This window comes from Mus caroli, unplaced genomic scaffold (genome assembly GCF_978045245.1).
Source record: "Mus caroli unplaced genomic scaffold, Mus_caroli_1 scaffold_10, whole genome shotgun sequence".
Taxonomy (NCBI): domain Eukaryota; kingdom Metazoa; phylum Chordata; class Mammalia; order Rodentia; family Muridae; genus Mus; species Mus caroli.
Window position 1 is genome coordinate 54,375,096 of NW_028227265.1, and position 27,564 is coordinate 54,402,659.

A 27,564-nucleotide genomic window follows, 5' to 3' on the forward strand; every position below is an offset into this window, starting at 1 on the left:
CTAATGGTAGAAGCCCAGATAACTGAATTGAAAGAACTCTTTTATTATAATCATTTAAAATGTAAATAGATGCCAATAGTGTGGCATACACTTTTAATCCCAGCACTTGAGAGGCAGAGGCAAGTGGATCTTTGCGTTGGGGCCAGCCTGGTCTACAAAACAAGTTCCAGGACAGCCGGGGCTACACAGAGAAATTCTGTCTCAAAAACTCAAAATGAATGAATGAATGAGTGAATGAATGAATAAATAAATAAATAAATAAATAAATAAATAAATAAATAAATGGCTCTCTGAGCCCTATTTTAACTACATTCTGCAAATTGTGATATTGTATTTTCTTTAACATTCAGCTCTGTTTGCTTATTTCTCTTGTGAGTCATTCTTTGATTGACTGGCATTCTTTGTCAATGTGGGGTTTTTTCTGGATTCTGAAGTGTTTCTTTGTTTATTGGCTGTTTAATTATGTTGTGATCATAGAATAAATTCTGTATAATATAGGACTTTTGAAAGTAGCTAAGAATTGCCTTGTCACATGTCATATGCTTGATCTTAGAGAATGCTCCATGTGAGCTTGATAAGAAAGCATTTTCTGCTATTGTTTAGCTAAATATTCTTCTGAGAACATAAAGACCCATTGGTTTTAATATATCTTTACACATGTCAAGGTATAAATTTATTTTTAATTTAAATTTTGTTTTACTAACATTGAGGTCATTGGACTTGCCCTAGGATGTTATCAAATTGGAGATGAGTATCATTTCCAGAAAAATTCATTCTTCTGAAATGTTACGATCTAAATACAAACCTTAACAATAAAAATCACAAGTCTTTTTTACATGGTCAATTATAAGTTCGTTCCAGGGCTAGTGAGATGGCTTAATAAGTAAAGGAATGTGCCACCAAACCCAAAGACCTGATTCAACCAATGTGATACACGTGGTGGAAAGAGAGACTTCCTGTAAATTGTTTTGGACCTCACAATCATTCACCCACATGTATACTTGTGTACACAAAATAAATAAAGCAATAAAAATTAGCTCTAAAATGTAAGATTACTAAAAATAAAAGGTAAAAGTAAGAATTTATCATACTTTCAGAAAGCACAATAAAATTTTATTTGTATAGTGTACAAATGCATCAAGTCTTCTATGCTTACTCCTAATTAATCTACATTACCTAAAAATATGATTCTTTGTCCCGAAGCTGTTGGAATACTATGATGTTTAGTTTTCATATTTCTTCTTTCCTTTTTTCATACAGTACATACCATAAAGCTAGTGGTAAATAAGAATTTCTAAGTACTGAACAGTTCTGAAAGATCCTCCTGGGAGAACATCTTCAGCTCTCATTCATAGGGTGGCTTGCTTTACCTGAATCCCAGCCCACTTCCATCCTACATATCAGCAATCATAGCTGCAAAATACAAACATATCTGCAAGTACTTATGTCCCCCTCCGTGTGTACTCAAAACCTAGGCCTTTGAGCCATCTCTGACATCCTGAGTTATAGTCTCATGCCACTTTCCCACCTCCTCCTCTCTCTCTAGTCTTCTCCAATTGCTGGAATAATGAAACTGTCTTAATCATTGAAGAAGTCACTAAATAATTGAAACATACTGAGGAATAGAAAATTGTCAAAGATGAGCAAAGTTAAATAGCATATTGTTAAAAGCTATGGACTTCAAACGTGAAGAGAAGAAAATGCTTGGAATTGAACGCTTGATCTTTCATTTAGAAATGAGCTGTCTCTTGTGAGACTATGCCTGGCCCTAGCAAACACAGACGTGGATGCTTACAGTCAGCTATTGGATGGATCACAGGGCCCCCAATGGAGGAGCTAGAGAAAATACCCAAGGAGCTAAAGGGATCTGCAATCCTATAGGTGGAACAACAATATGAACTAACCAGTACCCCCCACCCCTACCCCCCAGAGCTCGTGTCTCTAGCTGCATATGAATCAGAAGATGGCCTAGTCGGCCATCAGTGGAAAGAGAGGCCCATTGGTCGTGCAAACTTTATATGCCTCGGTACAGGGGAATGCCAGGGCCAAGAAGTGGGAGTGGGTGGGTGAGGGAGCGTGTGGGGGACTTTTGGGATAGCATTGGAAATGTAAATGAAATAAATACCCAATAAAAAAAAAACATTAAAAAAAAGAACTGGGGTGGCAGGGGAGGTGCCTTTTGCTGGTGATGGTGGACTCTTTTCTGCAACAACTAGAAGGCAGTGGGTGCATAAGCTCTGGGCCCCTCCCTCTTCCCATCATTGTCTCTTGCACGCGCCCCACTAGAAGAAGCAAGAGTCAGGAGTGCTAGGCAATGATGTCCTGATGTTGCTGTCTATATAAAGCATCCTTCTTTAGGAGAGAGAATTTGGGGCTGTGAGGGAAGCAAAAAAATAACTCAGGGCCCAATAGCCTAAACAGGAAAGAAACTCCCCCTTTGTAAAAGACTATAAGGGTAGAAGTTCCCTTCAGATGAACTACTTTTGTGCTGAGGGACACTCTCTGATGCACTACCTCTTCCCTAACATGTTCATTCACCCTGGGAACTGTACTAATTTAGGGCAGAGAATTATTCCTTGCTGAGGTAGGGAGAATAATAAAGAAGGGTATTGTTGCCAGAAATAAACAGAACCTGAAATAAAAAAAAAATTAAAAAAAAAGAAATTCTATTACTTTGGGCAATTTTAAAGCCAACTTCTTCCCCTATGTAGCAAGTACTCTAAATGTTTCCTTGGCATATAGAGTATACTTCATGATGCATAATAGGTATGTGAGTCCTCTATAGCTACCCTCTAGCCCAAGAGATGCCATTTGTTGGTTTATTTAGGGCATTTATAGTATCTAGTTCATCTTACAAATTATGAAAGTGGTATTAGAAGATTAAACATATTTCCCAGACAACTCAAGAAAAGCACATGAAGGCGGTTTTTGAAGAATAATCTGGCCTCTATAACACATAATCCAAAGCCCTTTACACTTCATGTTCTATCAGCAAACAGCCAGATTACTTACTGCACAACCCATACTTACCATGTCAGCACAGCTGACGGCAGCCAGCAAGTTAACTAAGGCTGGACAGGGCAAGTATGATGGTAAGAACTATGAAGCATTTACTCCTAATTAATTGCACTAAAATTAAACAAATTGTATCTTAACGAGTCATTACTAAATTGATGTGTGAAAATTGCCACAGATTCTTCCCGTGTGGTTAGTTCTACTTATATGATTGCTTCTAAGGGCAAGTACATCATATGAGCTGATCACCTCTCTTCCTCTTAACATAAGATGAGGACACATTTTGACAGTTAACTGTTCATCAGTAGAAATGTGACTGGCTTCAACTAGCAACTTAAAAGAAGCAGAGTACAAGATCCTATATGGAAACGTGTACCAGTCCTTCACCCACTACTCTTTCACAGCCCAAGAAAATGAGGGTGGGGTGTACATATCTCTAAAACTCCATGATCTTTTACCACAGAAATGATTGCTTGCTGTTGGGGATTGATGTGTCCTGACAAATATAAATTGTGAGTACTTAAGACAAACCACACAGAGAGAGAAATTACTAATTTTCAAGCTATTAGAATATAGTCAAATTCACTTAATACCAAAACTCTAGTGAACATAATTAATTTTCTGGATGTTGAACAACATCAGAATCATGTACTTGCAAGTCATTGGTATGAACAGCAGGGGTCATCAGATTAGACATTTAAATATATATACATAGAGAAGAAATTGGAAGTTCTACACAAAACATGGTGTGACTCATGGTGTCCATATTGCCAGCAGCCCCTCCAAACAGAAACTGCTCCAGGCTCACAGCTTCTGTATATTGACAAGCCCAAGGCAACCTGTTGCAAAGTTAGGGCAGCCCTTGCTGATTGGACCAAGGTAATGCTTGGCTCACAGAAGTCAATCCACTGGCTAACCACTACTCCACAATATGCTTTTGACATGGAAAAAAATCAACTGCTACCCTAGAAACTTTAACCTTGATATATAGTATATGGATCTACAAACTCAGAGATAGAAATAGAAATTGGCATTGGAGATAGATACAGATATAAAGATAGATATTAGAGATAAAAATTAGGGAAAGAGATAGAGATTAGATGAGATGGAGATGAAAGAGATAATCAGAAAATGTTCGTAGAGGAGTGTAAGATAAAGAAATCTGTGAAAGCTAAATTTCTGAGTAAACCAAACTATAAGCAAGCAGAAGGCATAGGAGCAGAGAGGAAGGTGGGAAGGGTCGGGGATAAGGAGCATCTCACTGGATGTGGGAGTCCACACTGGGGAAGTAACAACTCAAAAGCAATGCCTAGATCTGCCTTGGATTCTGAGCTGTCATCCAGCTCTTATGGTCTGGGCCCTGCCCCTCCCCACATTACTGGAGATAAACTGGATGAGTTTCAACCCTCACCCCCCATCAGATCAGTAAAACAAGAATAAAAATATTGATGTGACTGCCACTTCCCAAGCATGTTAATATCTTAAGCAGGACATGAATAACTTACCAATAATATTCTTTCATAAAAGATTAAACTAGAAGTAACAGCTTGTTTTAATTATCAATTTTTGCAATTTCATTTTAAACAGAATGAAGGAACTCCATGATTCCACTTTCACGTGAAGAGCAAACTAAAACCAGAGTTACAGAATTTAGGTTAGGAGTCAAGGCTAAATGCCAGGAGACCAGAGCCAGCTTCACAAACACAGGAACCCTGAATACTGCTATAATTGCCTCTTAAAAAAGCTTTGAGTACCATTTGTCTCAGACCCATGGGAAAACAAAATTCACGTTACTTCATAAAAAAAATGTATTACATTCATCACTGCTCAATTTAGTTACACAAAACAGAAATCAAGAAATCTAATGCCTCAGGGAGCAGTATTCAGATCAGCAAATCTGAGTAGAAAAAAAAAAAATTAGTCAATATAGTAGAAAGAAATTGTGACCAAGAAAGAAAGAGCAAGTGGGAAAAGTTATTCTAGGAGACTAGTAAGATTCGAATTCTAGTAGAAATATATTCCAGACTCTACAAGGAAAATAAGACCTGGGTAGGGAGCATGGTGTCAGACTTCGAAAAATTGTAGGCCAAAGAGTAAAGAAGACATAATACATCTATACTTCATTCCTTCTTGGATTTCTTATGAGACAGTAATTCTGTGTATCCTTCAGTTCTGTGTTATAATTTGACTAGGAAAAGGAATTAAGGGCACTGGTGATCAGTGTTGAAAACAGCAATGTGTTGTTCCAGAAACCCTGTGCACTTGTATTAAATTGTAGCAGCCCTTCCATGCCTGTTTCTGGTCTGCCTAAGACTGTATGGCCACACTACATTATTCCCTCTTCTAATTTCTGCTACAGAGGCTCGTGTGTGGCTCTCATTTCCTTGGTTTGGGTTTACTCTCCCAGAGCAAAGGGATGCTTTGTGTTGTGTCTTGGTAACAACTAAAAGCAGCTGAGTGTATGCAGATCCCTTGTGCCGACGTTCATGTGACTACCTAGTCTTTAGCACTCCAACTCACATTGAAGTTCAAGGTCACTCCCCTCTTCAGTAGATCCCACCCACTTCCTACCTCACCCTGTTACCTATCACTAGATGCCCAGCTTAGTTAAAAACAAACAAAATGTAGTAGAAATTAGGCATGATGCTACATACCAAATGAGGATGCCACAGTCTGTAACGATTCATAACCACCCTCCTCCCTTCATGGTTATTCTGGGGGAATGTGTTCCATTCCCTAGTCGTTGAGCTAGACGTTTAGCCTTCAAGACTTACACATTGCGTTACCCATGGATAGATGCACTGGAGTGCAGTATTTAAGATCCCTTAAATACTTCAAGGTGTCCCTGGGAATCTTTGCCATATTTTCTTAATTCCAAGAAGAAAAAGTTAACTTTTTATTTTTTAGCTTTTTTACACTGAATAGAAGTATTTCAATAGCACAATTGTTTTTGAAAAGTCAGGAACTTTGCTACAGTTACAGACATTGTTTATGTAAAAATGAGTCCAAAAAAGAAAAGTGTCAAGTGTGCATATCATGTAAATGTTCAAAGTTTTCATAATCCATTATAAAGTTTAAAAATGACAGTGTAAATAAAAATGTTTAATGGCAATAGAAAAGCTGAATGTATTTGGAGGAAGTCGATTAAATTAAAGTCAAATTTAATACATTCTGCATTCTCCTTACTTGGAGGTGAAATAATAATCCAAGACTGGCCCTTATTTATTCCTTTGAGAGCTATAAAGAACAATGACTGGAATGACTTTGAGAGAAAGGGATGAGGACCTGACAGCCAGCAGGGAGGTTGGATACTGCTGGGAAGAAAGAATTAAGAGAGGAAAAATGGGGGGGAGAGGCTGTGACAGAGAAGGAAAGTGAATAAGTAAATTAATGAAAAAGAAGAGAAAGAAAAGAAAATCCTCAGGAGAAGAAGTAAAAATGTAGTTGAAAAACATACAAACAAGCACAGAAGAATAGCTGGGTCAGGGAAATACAAAATACTACAGTTTTGCTTTCAAAACATAAAATATAATAGACATGATGCTGGTCAGAGATAAGCAATGGGAAAAACACTTCTGTGCTCCTAGTGTCTAAAAAATATTTGCACAATGAAATTCCATCTTGTTAGTACACTCCTTATTCCCAATGCTACCATCATGAACAAACAGATAATCAGATTCATCATATGTATCACTTACCTTTAATTATTAGTACTCCAAATTGCATTAAGCTAAGGAAAAAATAATAATTATAAGAGAAAAAAAGTGTGGAATACTGTAAGAGAGAATATTTGCTCCCTTTTTCTGTTCCCTTGCAAGAATGTCTACACGAGGTAATCGGCAAATCTTGTGTTTCATTTTTAAACAGTTTTTTTAATACTACAGCCAATGTCCAATTAAAAAGTCAGGTGCTAAGGTGCTAACCTGGTATAAAATATATTTCTCATTTTTACATAATAAAGCAAAATGGGGGTAACAATAAAACTCAGAGTGTTCTGGGATGTCACGTGCCATCATAGGGTACAAATCCAAAGAGGCATCTTCACCTGGCAAGGCATGTGGATGGTGCCTCCACAAGCTATGTGACCCTACATAAAAGTCACTGTAGGTCTAGATTTACCATGGTTAATTCTCTTATAGGCCCTTATTATGTGCTTTGATAACAAAAAGTAACAACAATAAAAGCCTATGATTGCTTTTTTTTTTCCAAAACTGGTTCAGAATCAGCATTCATTTCCCAATCAGGATGCTGAAAAGGAAGCCATATTTCCCTTCAAGGCAGCTTAAATCTCAAATTTCTTACTCACTACCCATGAGATCTTGTGCATGTGATCTGTTTCTAGACCCCAGTTCACAGTATCTAGTAGGATTAGTCATCTCATATAACTTTGATAGGCTCTGCATGTTTAAGTGACAGGAGAACTGACAATGAATGAGTTGCCCATTACCATGCTTGCAATCACTCATATGTACTTGGTCTAAGAAATTCCAAATATTAATTAAAAGTATGCCCTGGGCTAAATTACTGGCATATCTATATGAATCATCTGTAGTGTAATATGTACTAATATATATATTAACGGATTATAATACATAGTATATATAAACAAAAACTGTGTCATATAGAGATTTGAAATTTTCATGTTCACATATCTGAACATGATTCTTTATAGCATGAAGGAATGTAAAGAACATTTAGGTGCATAATAATAGTTATTAGCAGATTTTGTTCGACCATGTAATATACAACCCTCAACTCAAATATTTTTATAAAGAGATAATAAGTTCAACAGAGAACCAATCCATTGGCATTTATGCTTGTTGTTTCACCAATCTGGGGGAGAGGCCCAGGTGCCCAGCTCAGTTTACATCAAGAAGTAACACTGAGTCAAAACCCAAGGAGAAATAAAGTTTACTATCATAATCATAGGCATAAAACTCCAAATAAGATATTGTCACGCTGAGCCAACCAGTGTCCTTTTCAAAAAGCATCTATTATTTATGACAATAAAGTAAGGATGAAGAGTAAGAGTAAATATTTATCCTTCCCATAACTTATTTTTAAATTAGCAGCAGAGTGCCATAAAGGAAACGTCGTTAACCTAAGCTCAGAGTCCATCTAATGGAAAGTCAGAAGCATTGCCTTCAAAGTCAGGCAGGAAGCAGGAATGGGTTGTCATTGGTTCTGCTTAGCTTTGTGTGAAAGTTTGACCAACCAATAAAATAAAATAAATATTTAAGACCTGAAAAGAAATAAACACAAGTACTCACTACTTTGTATACAATATTTGGTGGGCAGGGTGCTGGAAATCTCTAAGAAAATCTGTAGACAAATTCTAAGAAAGCTGAGCAGAATTCCAACATTGAAAATATGGAGCAATATTAAATCTGTATTACTCGTATTTATCAGTAAATAAAAAGGAGTTTGTGACCAGGTATAGTGGTTGGTGCACATCGTTGATGACAACATTCAAGAGACAGAGGAAGAAAGATCTCTGTGAGTTCAAGACCAGCCTAGCCTACATAGTAAGCTGCAAGACAACCAGGATTAACTTAGTTAGACTCTGTGGATAGGAAGGAAGGAGGAAGGCAGAGATGGAGAAACGGAGGGAGGGAGGGAGGGAGGGAGGGAGGGAGGGAGGGAGAGAGGGAGGGAGGGAGGGAGGGAGGGAAGGAGGGAAGGAGGGAAGGAGGGAAGGAGGGAAGGAGGGAAGGAGGGAAGGAGGGAAGGAGGGAAGGGAGGAAGGAAGGAAGGAAGGAAGGAAGGAAGGAAGGAAGGAAGGAAGGAAGGAAGGAAGGAAGGAAGGACTTTTTAAGGATTCCATTTATAATAACAATAAAAACTGTAAACTATGAAGAAATATTTTAAAGATATGTTAAAATGTATGTGTATGAGAGCAAATATATGCCACATGTGTGCAGATGCTCAGAGGCCAGAGGAGAGCATCAAATGCTCTGGAGCTAGAGGTCTAAGTAGTTACGAGATACACTACATGGGTTCTGGGAACTGAACTCTAGATCTCTGGAAGAGCAGCAAACATTTATAATCAGGGAGCCATCTCTCCATCCCCTAGAGACCTAGAGATGGTATTTTAAAGCTGGTGGGGCACTGGGGGGCATGTTGTAAAACATATATCCACAGATTGAAAAGCCACTCAAAAGAAAAAAGAAAAAACATGGAGTTTTTTTAAAAGAAGTCAGCCTTTAAAGAATTTCATTTTGCTCACCTTTATAAATAAAAAGCAATCACAGGTTGGGAGGGAGGGAAGGAGAGAGGGGAGGAGGGAGGGAGGGAAGGAAGGAGGGAGGGAGGGAGGGAGGGAGGAAAGGAGGGAGGGAGGGAGGGAGGGAGGGAGGGAGGGAGGGAGGGAGGGAGGGAGGTGGGGAGGGAGGGGCCTGGAAAGGAAAGTGGAGGTGGGGGGGACCTGATCTGGTACTGGGTGAGAGAAAAGGACTGAAGCCCTGAGGGCCAACAGAAAGAATGGAAACAGGCAACCTCAGGAGGTAGGAGGTTGGGGGGACCATCCAGAATGCACCAGAGACCTGGGAGGTGATAGACTCTCAGAACTCAAGGGGAGGGATCTTAGATGAAATGCCCAACAGTAGAGAGAGGGAACTTATAGAGCCCACTTCTAGCATCAAGTGAGGGAGGAGGTCGCCATCCCACAGTCAAATCTCTGACCCATATTTGTTCCTGTCTGAAGGAAGTGCAGGAATGTAAATGGAAAAGAGCCTGAGGAAAAGAAGGTCCAGTGACAGGCCCAAAGTGGAATCCAGCTTAAAGGGAGGTCTAAAGGCCTGACACTATTACTGAGGCTATGGGAGTGCTCACTAAAAGGGACCTATCATGACTGCACTCAGGAAGACAAAACAAGCAGCTTAAATAAGAGTCAGATACAAATATTTGCACCAAACCAATGGACAGAAGTTGCTGACCCCTGTGGTTGAATTAGGGAAAGGCTGGAAGAAGCTGAGGAGTTGGACAACCCTGTAGGAGGACCAGCAGTCTCAATTAATCTGTACCCCCGAGATCTCTCAAATACTGGACCACCAACCAAGCAGCATACAGAAACTGATAGGAGACCCCTAACACATATACAACAGAGGATTGCTGGGTCTGTGTTCATTCAGAGAAGATGCACCTAACCCTCAAGAGACTGGAGACACCAAGGAGTTTAGAGGTCTGATTGGTTTGGGGTGGATGGAGGAGGTGTGGGATGTGGAACAGAGGGTGGTCCTGGGCGGGGCGGAGGGATAAAATCCGGAGTGTTAATTAATTAATTAATTAATTAATTAAACCCATGTAATACCAAACAAATTCCTAACAGAGATCATGCCGAATTTAAAACATTGATCTTAAAATGTGTTTAAGAAAAAGCTCTCAGTGTTGGAAACAAAGAACAAACTGGGTAAGGATCGGTGAGAAACCAACACTTGCATTAGCAACTTCAGAAATCAAGACAATAAATAGAGTCTTCAAAAACAAATTAGAGAGGTGGAGACCCCTGCTGATGAGAGACAAAAGTCAGGAGGTTGATAAAGAAGCCGACCATCTTAGAAACTCACCAGCTCTGGCTTCTTCTATGTCTGCCTAACAAGGCATCTGCCTAACTCCTAGTCTCTAAATATTAAGACTCTATTTCAAAAACAAGCAAAAGTATAAGGAATATCCTGGGTTTGGGGTTATACTTCAATAGCACCAGCTAGCAGGAGATTGGGGGGGATTATTGGAGCTTAAGAGTTTGGGACCAACTGGACAACAAAATAAGGCCCAACTGAATGAAGAAGAAATGGGGAGGAGAAGGAAAAGAGGAAGAGAAAAAGGAAGAAAAAAGAAAAGAAGAAAGAAAAAGCTAATGTCTGCATTTTTTTTGAATTATGGTCAGATTAATATAAAAAGGCAGATTCCAAATGAGAGGATGTGGCAAGTATAAGCTCCAAATTATACTTTGGAATTGGCACCGGAATTGGACAGACACTCAGAAATATTTAAAAATCAAAGCTCAATGCACAGATATTCGAAGAATACAGAGAGAAGAAATACAAAATAAAGTTTATTTTCTTTAAGTGGCTTTTGCTAGGTACTCTGTCAAAACAGTGAGGAAAGTAACTATCTTAGTAAAAAACTAAGATAACCCTTCTTCTTCAGGCCCGTTATCAGCTAAGCTGCAGGCAGCTAAGACAGTACTGGCTTCACTAGCCCTTTTGTCCAGGGATGAAACAAAGACAAGAGGAAATGGTGAAGTTCTGCAATAATGTGGTGTGTTTAGGAAATTAAGCAAGTAAACTAATCTAATGTTGAGAGAGAATGACGAAGAGTAGTTTCATGGAAAGGAAAATTAATATTCTACAAATAAAAGGTTTCTTTTTATTTGCTAACTAAAAAGTACAGTTCATAATCCTTCATGTGAAAAACATTATTTTAAAAAAATGGTGATTTTGTATGATTCCATCAGACAGTTTGATAAAAGACATACAGAGAGAGGACCTTGATTCTCTCTGTATGCATGAGGGGCATGGGTACATAGGTAAAGGCTGGAATCTCTGCCTCTTTGGTCCTGGGGTTACAAGCTCAGGCCATCAGCCCTGTCTGTTAACCTGAGTGCTTCTGATAAAACTCGAGTTCTCATACTCGCATGGCAGTCACACACATTACTGACTCAGCTAACTCCACCCCCACACCTCCCCCCACACACACACACAGGGACCTGGACTCTTTGCAGTCCATCTCTGTGACTCAGAAAAGGCAAAGCCACCCAACGGCCAACTATATGAGCGGACAGTGAGTCTCACCTGCTCTAGCTGACCATTTGAGAGTAGGATTCAATTTAGAGGAACAACAAATTACCCATTAAAAGTTATATATTCCTGCAATCTGAAAGTTGACCACAAAAATAAAGTAGAATAGGAATGTTGTCCCAACCATGTGTTCAAGGGTCCTCCATGCTGACTTCATGGCAGGACAGCTTCCATCCCTGCCACTTAAATGAAAATATGTACATCAGAAATTCTTCATAATCAACAAGTCATTTGTAAAATAATGTCTCTGGGAATTATAATGCTAAGAATCTAATTTGCAAGGGAATTTCATAAGCTGTTTCTCATATATATCAGTCCTCATCCAGAAATTTATGGCTAGCTGATCCTCATCACAGACAAAAGAGAATAAAGGTACAGATGTGAAACATGAGACAGATGAAAATTTTTAAGTAATTCTCATAATAACAACTGATAAACCTTACATGGGATTTGTATGAGAAATTGCAGAATATCCTTTTAAGGAGGTATTTTTTAAAATAAACTGTATTCTATTGTGCTTTGAATTTTCTCATATTTCTGTCAGCCCTCAGATAAGAACCTTCCCATAAAAAGATTACTAAGAATTGTTTAAAGAAATCTCTTATAGGGAAGAAAGTTACTATAAATTAAGTGCTTGGCAAAGTAAATTTTTCATTGTACAATGAGGTGTTTTACCTTAAATTATACACCCACGTTTTAAAGCAAAGATCAGCATTTATGCTTTTAAAACAACTAATGCTTCACAGAAAAAAATACATAATTTCAGAAACCATCCACCCAGGAGTCACATTCTCTTTTGTTTCTTCCTTGTGTCTTCTTAACTACTTGCTAATATTTGCATAAACACAGGACCTTACTTTCAGGCAAGCACACACTCCATCGGTGTTTATACTGCTTCATAGTGGAAAATTCACTGAACAAGAAGCACACCCATGTTTCTGAGGAGCCTGAGTGCTGAACACATATGCATTCTAAGTCAATACCACACAGGCATGCGCTCCAGCATACCTTTACCTGAGGAACAATCTCCTTCTAAGGTGCAGTGGTGGAGTGCTAAAGTGTGCACAGGTATCATGAAGCCTCCTTGTGAATGGCACCTGCCCTGACTGGCTTAAGGAGCAAGAGTGGATCACTGAGGTCCCCAAACTTGTAATATTCTCTGGACTGTAGGTAATTTGTTTTCTTTTGTTTTGTTTTTTACGCAGATATTCAGAGCAGCTAGCTGTCTTGACTAAGAAGTATGACTTCATAGTACAGTCATTTTAGTCTTCACATCAGTAACTATGTCTTCTGGGTCTAATTGTGCTTGTTCAGTAAGCTACCAATATAGGTATATATACAAACTAGCATGACTCTTTGAAGCTTAGAACTGTCCTAATGAGCATGTTGAATTTAATAAAATACTTAATCAATTCTAGGTCCAACCATCACACCAAAGGTCAGCTGCAAGGCACTCAAACAATAAAACTCAAAAAATTTTATTAATTTGCTTGTTATTTATTTACATCCCAAACACTGTCAACCCTCCCAGTCCCCCTTCCCACAGTCCTCTCCACATCCCCCTTCCCCTTCATATCCCCTGTGTATCCCCCAACACTGGTACATTAAGACTCTGCAAGGTTAGGCTATGAACAGACAAAGCAACCCTATGTGCTGAGGGCCTGGTATAGCCCCTATATACTCTTTGATTGGTGGCTTAGTCTCAGAGCTGCCAAAGGTCCAGGTTAGTTGACTCTATTGGTTGTCATGTGGAGTTCCTATCTCCTTTGGGTCCTTCAAACCTTCCCCCAATTTACTCAAGAGTCCCCAACCTCTGTCCAGTGTTTGGCTATGAATATCTCCATCTGTTTCACTCAGCTACTAGGCTCCTATCTACAAGCATAACAAAGTATCATTAATAGTGGAAGGGACTGGTGCTTGCTGCTTGCTGCTTGCTGCTTGCTTATTTGCTGCTTGGCAGAGGGATAGGTCTCAGGATGGGCTGATTATTGGTTGGCCATTCCTCAGTCTCTCCTCCATCTTTGTCCTTGGATTGCTTTTAGACAGGATGAATTTTAGATCAAAAGTTTTGTAGGTAGGTTGCACACGATCTCCACTACAGATCCTGCCTGGCTACAAGAGGTGGCCTCTTCTGGTTTCATGTCCCCACTGTTATGTGTTTTGGCTAAGGATACCCCCATTGATTCCTGGGAACCTCCTCTATCCCAGATCTCTGGGTCTTCCTAGAGATTCCCCCCACCCCATTCCCAATCCCTGGCAGCTGCAGATTTCCATTCTCCTGTCCCTCTGGCCCTTTCTACTGTCTCTCCCCACACCTGATCCTGATCCCCCCATCCCCTTCTCCCACCTAGTTCCCTTCCTCTCTCTGTGAGGAGTCCCCACTTCTAAGTGAGATTTAAGCATCCACACTTGGGCCTTCCTTCTTGTTTAACCTCCTAGGTTTATTGGGTGTATCATGGGTATTATGTACTTTGTGGCTAATATCCACTTATCAGTGAGTATATACCACACATGTCCTTTTGAGTGTGGGTTACTGCTGTGTTCAATCTCAATCTGAGATTTATACTCATCCTTGATCATTCAGTTCTCCAACAAAAGACAAACAACCTTTATTTTTATAATAAGCCTTAATCAGCACTAGAGCTGGGCAGATATCTACCCTTTAAGCTATTAGAATCTACTTCTCCCTCAATAACCTCAAGTTATAACTTGCTATATTCCATCTGAGCTGCTATTAACTCCAATTGGCCAGTCCTCATGTCCATGTTTTGAAGACTTACCTAACCCCATGGTAGCTTCTACCCCATGGCAGGTCCCTCCTTTCTCCACCTTCTTCTTCCCACCTTGTTCTACTCAGACCCCAAGCACAGGAACTCAAACCTCATCCATGTCTCTTCTGCCCAGCTTTGGCTGTCAGCAGCTTTATTTAACTAATAGTTTTAAATTAAGGAGTAAGGTCACATAGTATGTGTATAATCTCTCATCCCTGGGAGTAACCAGGCCTTGGAGGTCCTTATTTAACATTACAATACACAGCAAAAGACCAAACCTCAACACTTCCCCTTTTTAGTCTAATAAAAGGCTTTTTTACTCTCAGATATAAGTAGGATACAATTATAACAATTATGAAAACTATAATGTATGATATACATTTATAATGTCTACTCCATTTACATTTGGCAACTTAGATGAAGTATTCTATTATCTGTCCTATCTTGGTAAGTTCAGAATTTTATATCTAAATCATTTTCTATCCAAACTTGTATTATTAAACTAAAAACATCTTCTTAGACCTATAATATCTTCTTAAATCCTAAACAATTTAAGCTTATAGTAAGATTATGGCTATCTAGTATTCAACATCACCAGAGACCTGAGAAGGAATAAATATTACCTGAGTATGCAAGAAGTGTAGGGATACAGCTCCCAAAATATTATATGACAGATTGCTAGCTTCTTGGGCAGTCCTCAATATTCTTTACAACATTGAATAATCTATCTTCAGCCATTTGGGCCAGAATATCTGATAGATCTTATATGAATCAGGAATTGTGAAAGACTAGGTTACTCTGTCTTGGCAGAGCTTGGCTGTCGACTATTCTACATTCATTTGTCCTTTTTGGACAACATTTAATCTACAGATGAATTTAGAGCTTTTTTTTTTTTTTTTTTTTTTTTTTTTTGTCCAGTGACTGGCTTGCCACACTTGAAGCATCTCCATATGGAGGTTTTGATGCTCATCATCATCTTCGAAGTGGAATTGGGGTAATTTCAGGAGCAGACCTGTCTCATAGTCAAAAGATCTTTCAATAATGAAATAATTTTAAATGCTATATTCTGTGGATCTCTGAGGCTTTGAGGCCATCTACCTATTTATAGCATATCTTAATTGTCAAACATTACTTTTAGTTATGCACTATCTTAATAACATTGAAAACATTTTACTGTAATTAACTAAATTGGGATCTAATACGACCCTATTAGTTTGACTATCTGACTACTAACTTGTATTACCTAATTATTTTAAATAGTTTGTAATAGCAGTCATTAAAAGGACTAAGATGAAACTTTGTATTTTAAAATGAGTTGCATAGGCACAATGCCTATACAAGAGTTGAAAGATACAAATATATTGTAACAAATTAATCTTAAGTTTTGTATCAATATACAAAGAGTTATACCAATGAAAACCTTAAATATGTATCAATATACAAAATTTTGCATCAATATAAGAAAATAGAACTTCAATTCTTCATCAAACTATAAATATCTCTACCAATGTAAGATTATGGCTATAAAATGCTTTTGTTTAAGAGCAAATTCAATAATCCAGCCCTACTACCTAATTTCTTATATTATTTCCATATCCCCTCTTTTTCCTTTTAACCCCTACCCAGTATCCAAGTAAGAAAGGATAGAGAAGAGGAAGGGAAAGACATAAATCCATGAGTCTAAGCTCCCTATTTTGTTTCCTCCCTGTCCAAGACCATAATTATTTGTAATCATCCCCTAAAATGACAACATATCTATGACTCATTAAATGACCAAAGCCATCCACTCCAATTTAAAGGACTAGGATAACAGTCTTCTTACAATTGCTTCCTGCTTAAAGAGGGTAAAGAATTTCTGTTTGGGGACCCAAAAGTAAATTGAAGAAATGGTTGTTAAAAAGTTAACTGGCTTTACTTGTTGTCTAGTCTCTATGTGCTGAGAAAGTTCAAGCTTAGCTGAAGTCCTGACTGGAATAGTCTGAAAGGCTGTATGAACCAAGATTATCTAGGAATAGTAGTCCTTTGTGAAGCTATTATAGAAGGAAGTCTCTGGAAGCAGCAACAGCTTGAGGCAGGATCAATGAGAGAGCTAAAGCAGCAGGTCTCAACATCTCAGCATCCCCAAGGGTGACTCTTTGTCAGGGATGCCCTCTTGGTCTTTCATTTTACAATACATAAACCTTACAAGTAATACATACTTTTATGAAGACATTTGTATGGAATATGAGGTACACAGATCAATTGAAGATGATTTTTTGTTCTTTGTTTGAGCAGGTGAAAGACAACTGTCTTTCTTTAGAAGTTAGTTTGATCGTATAAACAAGCTGCAATGCTATATGAAAGGATCATATGTAGTAAGTCAGGAGAATTCTATAGCCAACAGGATTTATTGGCCATGTAAGCTGAAGTTCTGACTGGAGATGCACATGTCCTTGTCAGTTCCAGAGTTTCAATAGAGTGTCTAGCAAGATACACTACCAGTGTATGTGGTCCTTTAATTTTCTCCTGCATACAGATGGGATCTTCAGCAGGTCTACCTCTATCAAATCCAACCCATACTACTTTGGACAGAGTTAAAATCTTTTCTTCTATCCTGTTAACACTATTATAGAGCCTCCCTCCCAACATAGCATGCCTTTGCTCCAGCAACTTAAAATCAAATTTAAAGAGTAGAGACTGGCCCAATTTAGCAGTCCCTTTTTTATTTAGGTCTGCTCTATTTTGACCTCTCTCATAAAGGATTTATAATACCATCACAACCATAGAACTCATAACCACCTTGATTTTGATAATTGAAAACAATTATTATAATTCATTGAGACAGAATTTCTCTGTGTATCCCAGACTGACTTGGATTTGCTCTGTAGATTAGGCAGGCCTCCAACTCACAAGGATTCTGTCTGTCTATACCTTTATCTCCCAAGTATTGAGATCAAAGGTATTTATTTATTTATTTATTTATTTATTTATTATTTGTGTGCCCTTGAAAACATTTATATCAATTTCCATTTCTTTTTTTTTTATTACATATTTTCCTCAATTACATTTCCAATACTATCCCAAAAGTCCCCCATAGCGCCCCCCACTTCCCTACCCACCCATTCCCATTCTTTTGGCCCTGGCATTCCCCTATATTGGGGCATATAAAGTTTGCAAGTCCAATGGGCCTCTCTTTCCATTGATGGCTGACTAGGCCATCTTTCGATACATATGCAGCTAGAGACAAGAGCTCCGGGGTTCTAGTTAGTACATCATGTTGTTCCAACAATAGGGTTGCAGATCCCTTTAGCTCCTTGGGTACTTTCTCTAGCTTCTCCATTGGGAGCCCTGTGATACATCCAATAGCTGACTGTGAACATCCACTCCTGTGTTTGCTAGGCCCCAGCATCGTCTCACAAGAGACAGCTATATTTGGGTTCTTTCAGCAAAATCTTGCTAGTGTATGCAATGGTGTCAGCGTTTAGAAGTTGATTATGGGATGGATCCCTGGATACGGCAGTCTCTAAATGGTCCATCCTTTCATCACAGCTACGAACTTTGTCTCTGTAACTCCTTCCCTGGGTGTTTTGTTCCCAATTCTGAGAAGGTGCACAGTGTCCACACTTTGGTCTTCATTCTTCTTGAGTTTCATGCGTTTAGCAAATTGTATCTTAAATCTTGGGTATCCTAAGTTTTGGGCTAATATCCACTTATCAGTGAATACATATTGTGTGAGTTCTTTTGTGATTGTGTTACTTCACTCAAGATGATGCCCTCCAGGTCCATCCATTTGGCTAGGAATTTCATAAATTCATTCTTTTTAATAGCTGAGTAGTACTCCATTGTGTAAATGTACCATAATTTCTGTATCCATTCCTCTGTTGAGGGACATCTGGGTTCTTTCCAGCTTCTGGCTATTATAAATAGGGCTGCTATGAACATAGTGGAACATGTGTCCTTTTTACCGGTTGGGACATCTTCTGGATATATGCCCAGGAGAGGTATTGCTGGATCCTCCGGTAGTACTATGTCCAATTTTCTGAGGAACCGCCAGACTGATTTCCAGAGTGGTTGTACAAGCTTGCAATCCCACCAACAATGGAGGAGTGTTCCTCTTTCTCCACATCCTCGCCAGCAACTGCTGTCACCTGAATTTTTGATCTTAGCCATTCTGACTGGTGTGAGGTGGAATCTCAGGGTTGTTTTGATTTGCATTTCCCTGATGATTAAGGATGTTGAACATTTTTTCAGGTGTTTCTCTGCCATTCGGTATTCCTCAGGCGAGAATTCTTTGTTCAGTTCTGAGCCCCATTTTTTAATGGGGTTATTTGACTTTCTGGAGTCCACCTTCTTGAGTTCTTTATATATATTGGATATTAGTCCCTTATCTGATTTAGGATAGGTGAAGATCCTTTCCCAATCTGTTGGTGGTTTTTTTGTCTTGTTGATGGTGTCTTTAGCCTTGCAGAAGCTTTGTAGTTTCATGAGGTCCCACTTGTCAATTCTCGATCTTACAGCACAAGCCATTACTGTTCTATTCAGGAATTTTTCCCCTGTGCCCATATCTTCAAGGCTTTTCCCCACTTTCTCCTCTATAAGTTTCAGTGTCTCTGGTTTTATGTGAAGTTCCTTGATCCACTTAGACTTGACCTTAGTACAAGGAGATAGGAATGGATCGATTCGCATTCTTCTACATGTTAACAACCAGTTGTGCCAGCACCATTTGTTGAAAATGCTGTCTTTCTTCCACTGGATGTTTTTAGCTCCCTTGTCGAAGATCAAGTGACCGTAGGTGTGTGGGTTCATTTCTGGGTCTTCAATTCTATTCCATTGGTCTATTTGTCTGTCACTATACCAGTACCATGCAGTTTTTATCACAATTGCTCTGTAGTAGAGCTTTAGGTCCGGCATGGTGATTCCACCAGAGGTTCTTTTATCCTTGAGAAGAGTTTTTGCTATCCTAGGTTTTTTGTTATTCCAGATGAATTTGCAGATTGCACTTTCTAATTCGTTGAAGAATTGATTTGGAATTTTGATGGGGATTGCATTGAATCTGTAGATTGCTTTTGGCAAGATAGCCATTTTTACAATGTTGATCCTGCCAATCCATGAGCATGGGAGATCTTTCCATCTTCTGAGATCTTCTATAATTTCTTTCTTCAGAGACTTGAAGTTTTTATTATACAGATCTTTCACTTCCTTAGTTAGAGTCACGCCAAGATATTTTATATTATTTGTGACTATTGAGAAGGGTGTTGTTTCCCTAATTTCTTTCTCAGCCTGTTTATTCTTTGTGTAGAGAAAGGCCATTGATTTGTTTGAGTTAATTTTATATCCAGCTACTTCACCGAAGCTGTTTATCAGGCTTAGGAGTTCTCTGGTGGAATTTTTAGGGTCACTTATATATACTATCATATCATCTGCAAAAAGTGATATTTTGACTTCATCTTTTCCAATTTGTATCCCTTTGATCTCCTTTTGTTGTCGAATTGCTCTGGCTAGGACTTCAAGTACAATGTTGAATAGGTATGGAGAAAGTGGACAGCCTTGTCTAGTCCCTGATTTTAGAGGGATTGCTTCAAGCTTCTGACCATTTACTTTGATGTTGGCTACTGGTTTGCTGTAGATTGCTTTTATCATGTTTAGGTATGGGCCTTGAATTCCTGATCTTTCCAAGACTTTTATCATGAATGGGTGTTGGATCTTGTCAAATGCTTTTTCCGCATCTAACGAGATGACCATGTGGTTTTTGTCTTTGAGTTTGTTTATATACTGGATTACGTTGATGGATTTCCGTATATTGAACCATCCCTGCATCCCTGGGATGAAACCTACTTGGTCAGGATGGATGATTGTTTTGATGTGTTCTTGGATTCGGTTAGCAAGAATTTTATTGAGGATTTTTGCATCAATATTCATAAGGGATATTGGTCTGAAGTTTTCTATCTTTGTTGGGTCTTTTTGTGGTTTAGGTATCAGAGTAATTGTGGCTTCATAGAATGAGTTGGGTAGAGTACCTTCTGTTTCTATTTTGTGGAATAGTTTGTGAAGAACTGGGATTAGATCTTCTTTGAAGGTCTGATAGAACTCTGCACTAAACCCATCTGGTCCTGGGCTTTTTTTGGTTGGGAGACTATTAATGACTGCTTCTATTTCTTTGGGGGATATGGGGCTGTTTAGATCATTAACCTGATCTTGATTCAACTTTGGTACCTGGTATCTGTCTAGGAACTTCTCCATTTCATCCAGGTTCTCCAGTTTTGTTGAGTATAGCCTTTGGTAGAAGGATCTGATGGTGTTTTGGATGTCTTCAGGATCTGTTGTTATGTCTCCTTTTTCATTTCTGATTTTGTTAATTAGGATGCTTTCCCTGTGCCCTCTAGTGAGTCTGGCTAAGGGTTTATCTATCTTGTTGATTTTCTCAAAGAACCAGCGCCTTGATTGGTTGATTCTTTGAATAGTTTTTCTTGTTTCCACTTGGTTGATTTCACCCCTGAGTTTGATTATTTCCTGCCGTCTACTCCTCTTGGGTGAATTTGCTTCCTTTTGTTCTAGTGCTTTTAGGTGTGTTGTCAAGCTGCTAATGTGTGCTCTTTCTAGTTTCCTTTTGGAGGCACTCAGAGCTATGAGTTTTCCTCTTAGAAATGCTTTCATTGCGTCCCATAAGTTTGGGTATGTTGTGGCTTCATTTTCATTGAACTCTAAAAAGTCCTTAATTTCTTTCTTTATTCCTTCCTTGACCAAGGTATCATTGAGAAGAGTGTTGTTCAGTTTCCACGTGAAGGTTGGCTTTCTATTATTTATTTTGTTATTGAAGATCAGCCTTAGTCCATGGTGATCTGATAGGATGCATGGGACAATTTCAATGTTTTTGTATCTGTTGAGTCCTGTTTTGTGCCCAATTACGTGGTCAATTTTGGAGAAGGTACCATGAGGTGCTGAGAAGAAGGTGTATCCTTTTGTTTTAGGGTAAAATGTTCTGTAGATATCTGCCAGATCCATTTGATCCATAACTTCTGTTAGTTTCACTGTGTCCCTGTTTAGTTTCTGTTTCCATGATCTGTCCATTGGTGAAAGTGGTGTGTTGAAGTCTCCCACTATTATTGTATGAGGTGCAATGTGTGCTTTGAGATTTACTAAAGTTTCTTTAATGAATGAGGCTGCCTTTGTATTTGGAGCATAGATATTCAGGATTGATAGTTCCTCTTGGAGGATTTTACCTTTGATGAGTATGAAGTGCCCCTCCCTGTCTTTTTTGATGACTTTGGGTTGGAAGTCAATCTTATCTGATATTAGAATGGCTACTCCAGCTTGTTTCTTCAGACCATTTGCTTGGAAAATTGTTTTCCAGCCTTTCATTCTGAGGTAGTGTCTATCTTTTTCTCTGAGATGAGTTTCTTGTAAGCAGCAAAATGTTGGGTCTTGTTTGTGTAGCCAGTTTGTTAGTCTATGTCTTTTTATCGGGGAGTTGAGTCCATTGATATTAAGAGATATTAAGGAAAAGTAATTGTTGTTTCCTGTTATTTTTGTTGTTAAAGTTGGCATTCTGTTCTTGTGGCTGTCTTCTTTTAGGTTTGTTGAGGGATTACCTTCTTGTTGTTTCTAGGGCGTGGTTCCTGTCCTTGTATTGGTTTTTTTCTGTTATTATCCTTTGAAGGGCTGGATTCGTGGAGAGATAATGTGTGAATTTGGCTTTGTCGTGGAATACTTTGGTTTCTCCATCTATGTTAATTGAGAGTTTGGCTGGGTATAGTAGCTTGGGCTGGAATTTGTGTTCTTTTAGTGTCTGTATAACATCTGTCCAGGATCTTCTAGCTTTCATAGTCTCTGGTGAAAAATCTGGTGTAATTCTGATAGGCTTGCCTTTATATGTTACTTGGCCTTTTTCTCTTACTGCTTTTAGTATTCTATCTTTATTTAGTGCATTTGTTGTTCTGATTATTATGTGTCGGGAGGTATTTCTTTTCTGGTCCAGCCTATTTGGAGTTCTGTAGGCTTCTTGTATGTTCATGGGCATCTCTTTCTTTAGATTTGGGAAGTTTTCTTCTATAATTTTGTTGAAGATGTTTGCTGGTCCTTTGAGTTGAAAATCTTCATTCTCATCCACTCCTATTATCCGTAGGTTTGGTCTTCTCATTGTGTCCTGTATTTCCTGGATGTTTTGAGTTAGGATCTTTTCGCATTTTCCATTTTCCTTGATTGTTGTGCCCATGTTCTCTATGGAATCTTCTGCACCTGAGATTCTCTCTTCCATCTCTTGTATTCTGTTGCTGATGCTTGCATCTATGGTTCCAGATTTCTTTCCTAGGGTTTCTATCTCCAGTGTTGCCTCATTTTGGGTTTTCTTTATTGTGTCTACTTCCCTTTTTAGGTCTAGTATGGTTTTGTTCATTTCCATCATCTGATTGGATGTGTTTTCCTGTTTCTCTTTAAGAACTTCTACCAGTTTGGTTGTGTTTTCCTGTTTTTCTTTAAGGACTTGTAACTCTTTAGCCATGTTCTCCTGTAGTTCTTTAAAGTCCTTCTTGATGTCCTCTACCATCATCATGAGATATGCTTTTAAATCCAGGTCTAGTTTTTCAGGTGTGTTGGGGTGCCCTGGACTGGGCGAAGTGGGAGTGCTGGGTCCTGATGATGGTGAGTGGTCTTGGTTTCTGTTAGTAAGATTCTTACCTTTACCTCTCGCCATCTGGTAATCTCTGGAGTTGTTATAGTTGTCTCTGTTCAGAGGTTGTTCTTCTGGGGATTCTGAGTATCCTCTGTCAGCAGACCTGTACAGACTAAGTTCGGCGGAGTCCCGGAGCCAAGATGGCGCTCCCTGCAGGGCAGGTCACTGTTCTCTGGCTGGGAGGGTGTCGGATGTCTGCGGCCCCAAAAGGGTGCTGCCTCAGCGGTTCTGTGGCTCCCGCCTCTCCCAGAAGCTGTCTGCCTCTGTGGTCCTCACTCTGACCTGTACAGACTAAGTTCGGCGGAGTCCCGGAGCCAAGATGGCGCTCACTGCAGGGCAGGTCACTGTCCTCCGACTGGGAGGGTGCCGGATGTCTGCGGCCCCTAAAGGGTGCTGCCTCAGCAGCTCTGTGGCTCCCGCCTGTCCCAGAAGCCGTCTGCCCCCGTGGTCCCCACTCTGACCTGTAGAGACTAAGCTCGGCGGAGTCCCGGAGCCAAGATGGCGTTCCCTGCAGGGCAGGTCACTGTCCTCCGACTGGGAGGGTGCCGGATGTCTGCGGCCCCAAAAGGGTGCTGCCTCAGCGGCTCTGTGGCTCCCGCCTGTCCCAGAAGCTGTCTGCCTCTGTGGTCCTCACTCTAACCTGTAGACTAAGTTCGGCGGAGTCCCGGAGCCAAGATGGCGCTCCCTGCAGGGCAGGTCACTGTCCTCCGACTGGGAGGGTGCCGGATGTCTGCGGCCCCTAAAGGGTGCTGCCTCAGCAGCTCTGTGGCTCCCGCCTGTCCCAGAAGCCGTCTGCCCCCGTGGTCCCCACTCTGACCTGTAGAGACTAAGCTCGGCGGAGTCCCGGAGCCAAGATGGCGTTCCCTGCAGGGCAGGTCACTGTCCTCCGACTGGGAGGGTGCCGGATGTCTGCGGCCCCAAAAGGGTGCTGCCTCAGCGGCTCTGTGGCTCCCGCCTGTCCCAGAAGCTGTCTGCCTCTGTGGTCCTCACTCTAACCTGTAGACTAAGTTCGGCGGAGTCCCGGAGCCAAGATGGCACTCTCTGCAGGGCAGGTCTCTGTCCTCCGGCTGGGAGGGTGCCGGAAGTCTGCGGCCCCAAAAGGGTGCTGCCTCAGCGGCTCTGTCTCAATTTCCATTTCTTTCTCCCTTCCTTGGAGGTTAATATCTTTGATAATTTCAAATGATTAAAAGAATAAAAATCTATTGTTATTTGTTGTGGATGGGCCAGGTAGGTGGGACTTCTGGGTTGAAGAGGTAAGGAAAGGAAGCAGGAGAGAGTTAGATCTTTTTGGACGGGGATAGTGTGAGGACTAGATGTAGCTCCCAGTTTCAATGGTGGATCTGTCAGGATTCGCCACCAGAGGGTTTAGACTTAATAAGGCTTACAAGATTAGGATTTTAGTTGCTGCACCCAGCATTTGAGTTACCATCACTTCTGAACTAAGTTTGTGTTGTGTTTTCCTTCACACAGCGGCCCATCTGGGTTCAAGAGAGAAAGGTACTACGGCAAAGTGTGGGTTTGCCTGATGTGCACCACAAAGGTCGTGAGGGATTTGAACCATGTGGTTGCTGTGGTAGTCACCTGCCGGTGAGAACTTAGCAAGCTGGGTGGAGACGTTTCAGGAGATCCAGTCCATCTCCTCGAGATAATAACAGGTTGGCCATTGCTTGCTAGTGCATGGCCATCCAGGCCGCCAGAACAGAGTTCACAACACTAGCATGGGAACTTGCAGTTCATTTTTTATTATTTCCTGCAACAGTTTTTATTATTACTACTATTATTTATTTATTTATTTATTTATTTATTTATTTATTTATTTATCTATCCATCTATCCATCTATTTATTTATTTATTTATTTATTTATTTATTTATTTATTTATTTATTTATTTATTTATTTATACAAGGTTTTTCTGTAAAGCCTGGGTTGACCTGGCTTTGTTTGGTAGATTAGGCTAGTCTTGAACTCACAAGAAACATATCTCCCAAGTATTGAAATCAAAGGCCTGAATTTATTTATTTATCTATGTACCCTTGAAAATATTTATCTCAGATGACCTCACTTGGGATAGTACTTTCTAGTTCAATCCATTTGCCTGCAAAATTCTTGATGTCCTTGTTTTTAATAGATGAATAGTATTATCCCATTGTATAAATGAACCACATTTTCTGTATCCAATCTTCAGTTGAGGGACATTGGGTAGTTTCCAGTTTCTGAATATTAAGAATAAAACTACTATGAATATAGTAGAGCATGTGTCCTTGTGGTATGGTGGAGCATCTTTTGGGTACATGCCCAGGAATGGTATAGCTGGGTCTTCAGGTAGAACTACTTCCAGTTTTCTGAGAAATCATCAGATTGATTTCCAGAGTTGTTGTACAAGTGTGCAATTCCAACAGCAAAGGAGGGGTATTCCCCCTTCTCCACATCCTCAACAGCATGTGCTGTTACTTGAGCTATTTGATCTTAGCCATTCTGATAAGTGTAAGGTGGAATCTGGGGTCATTTTGATTTATATTTCCCTGGTGACTAAGGACTCTGAACATTTCTTTAAGTTCTTTGTGACCATTCAAGACTCCTCTGCTGAGAATTCTGTTTAGCTCTGTACCCCATTTCTAATTAGGTTATTTGGTTTGTTGGAGTCTAACTTCTTCAGTTTCTTGTATATTTTAGATACTAGCCCTCTATCAGATGTATGGTTAGTGAAAATCTTTTCCCAATCTGTAGGTTGCTGTTTTGTCATATTAACAATGTCCTTTGCCTTACACAGCTTTTCAGTTTCATGAGATCCCATTTATCAATTGTTTATCTTAGAGCCTCAGCCATTGGTGTTTTGTTCAGGAAATTATCTCCTGTACCAGTGTATTCAAGGCTATTTCCCACGTTCTCTTGTAAAAGATTTAGTGTATCTGGTTTTATGTTGAGGTCCTTTATGATGGACTTGACTTTTGTGCAGGGTGAAAAATATTGGATCTATTTGCATTCTTCTACATGCAGATGCCAGTTAGATCAACAACATGTGTTGAAGATGCTTTCCTTTTTCCACTGTATGGTTTTGGCTTCTTTGTTAAAGATCAAGTGTCTATAAGAGTATGGGTTTACTTCTGGGTCTTCAATTCTATTCCACTGATCAACCTGTCTGTTTCTATACCAATATCATGCAGTTTTTATCACTATTGCTTTATATTATAGCTTAAGATCAGGGATGGTGATTCCTCTGGAAGTTATTTTATTGTACAGAATTGTTGTAGCTATCCTGGGTTTTTTTTTTTTTGTTGTTATTTTTTTTGTTTGTTTGTTTTTGTTTTTTTTTGTTTTTTTTTTTTGGTTTTTTTTTGTCTATCCATATGAAGTTGGAATTGCACTTTCAAGGTCTGTAAAGAATTGTGTTGAACACCATTGCATACACTAGCAAGCGTTTGCTGAAAGGACCCTGATATAGCTGTCTCTTGTGAGACTAGGCTGGGGCCTAGCAAACACATAAGTGGATGCTCACAGTCAGCTATTGGATGGATCACAGGGCCCCCAATGGAGGAGCTAGAGAAAGTATCCAAGGAGCTAAAGAGATCTGCAACCCTGTAGGTGCAACAACATTATGAACTAACCAGTACCCCAGAGCTCTTGACTCTAGCTGCATATGTATCAAAAGATGGCCTAGTCGGCCATCACTGGAAAGAGATGCTCACTGGACACACAAACTTTATATGCCCCAGTACAGGGGAACACCAGGACCAAAAAGTGGAAATGGATGGGTAGGGGAGTGGGGGGTGAGGGTATGGGGGACTTTTGGGATAGCATTGGAAATGTAATTGAGGAAAATACGTAATAAAAAATATTAAAAAAAAAAAAAGAATTGTGTTGAATTTGGATAGGAATTTCATTGAACCTGTAGACTGATTTTGGTAAGATGACTTTTACTATGTTAATCCTACTGATCCATGAACATGGGAGATCTTTCTACCTTCTAATATCTTCTTTAATTTCTTTCTCCAGAAACTTGTTCCTGATATACAGATCTCTCACTTGCTTGGTTAGAATTACACAAAGGTATTTTATATTATTTGTGACTATTGTGAAGGGTGTTGTTTTCCTGATTTCTTTTTCAGCCCATTTATCATTTGTATAAAGGAGGGCTACTGATTTCTTTGAGTTAATTTTATATCCAACCACTTTGCTGAAGTTGTTTATCAGCTGTAGGAATTCTCTGGTAGAACTTTGTGAGTAACTTATGTATAGTATCATATCATCTGTAAAAATAGTGATACCTTGACTTCTTCCTTTCCAATTTGTATCCCCTTGATCTCCTTTTGTTGTCTTACTGCCCTGATTAGAA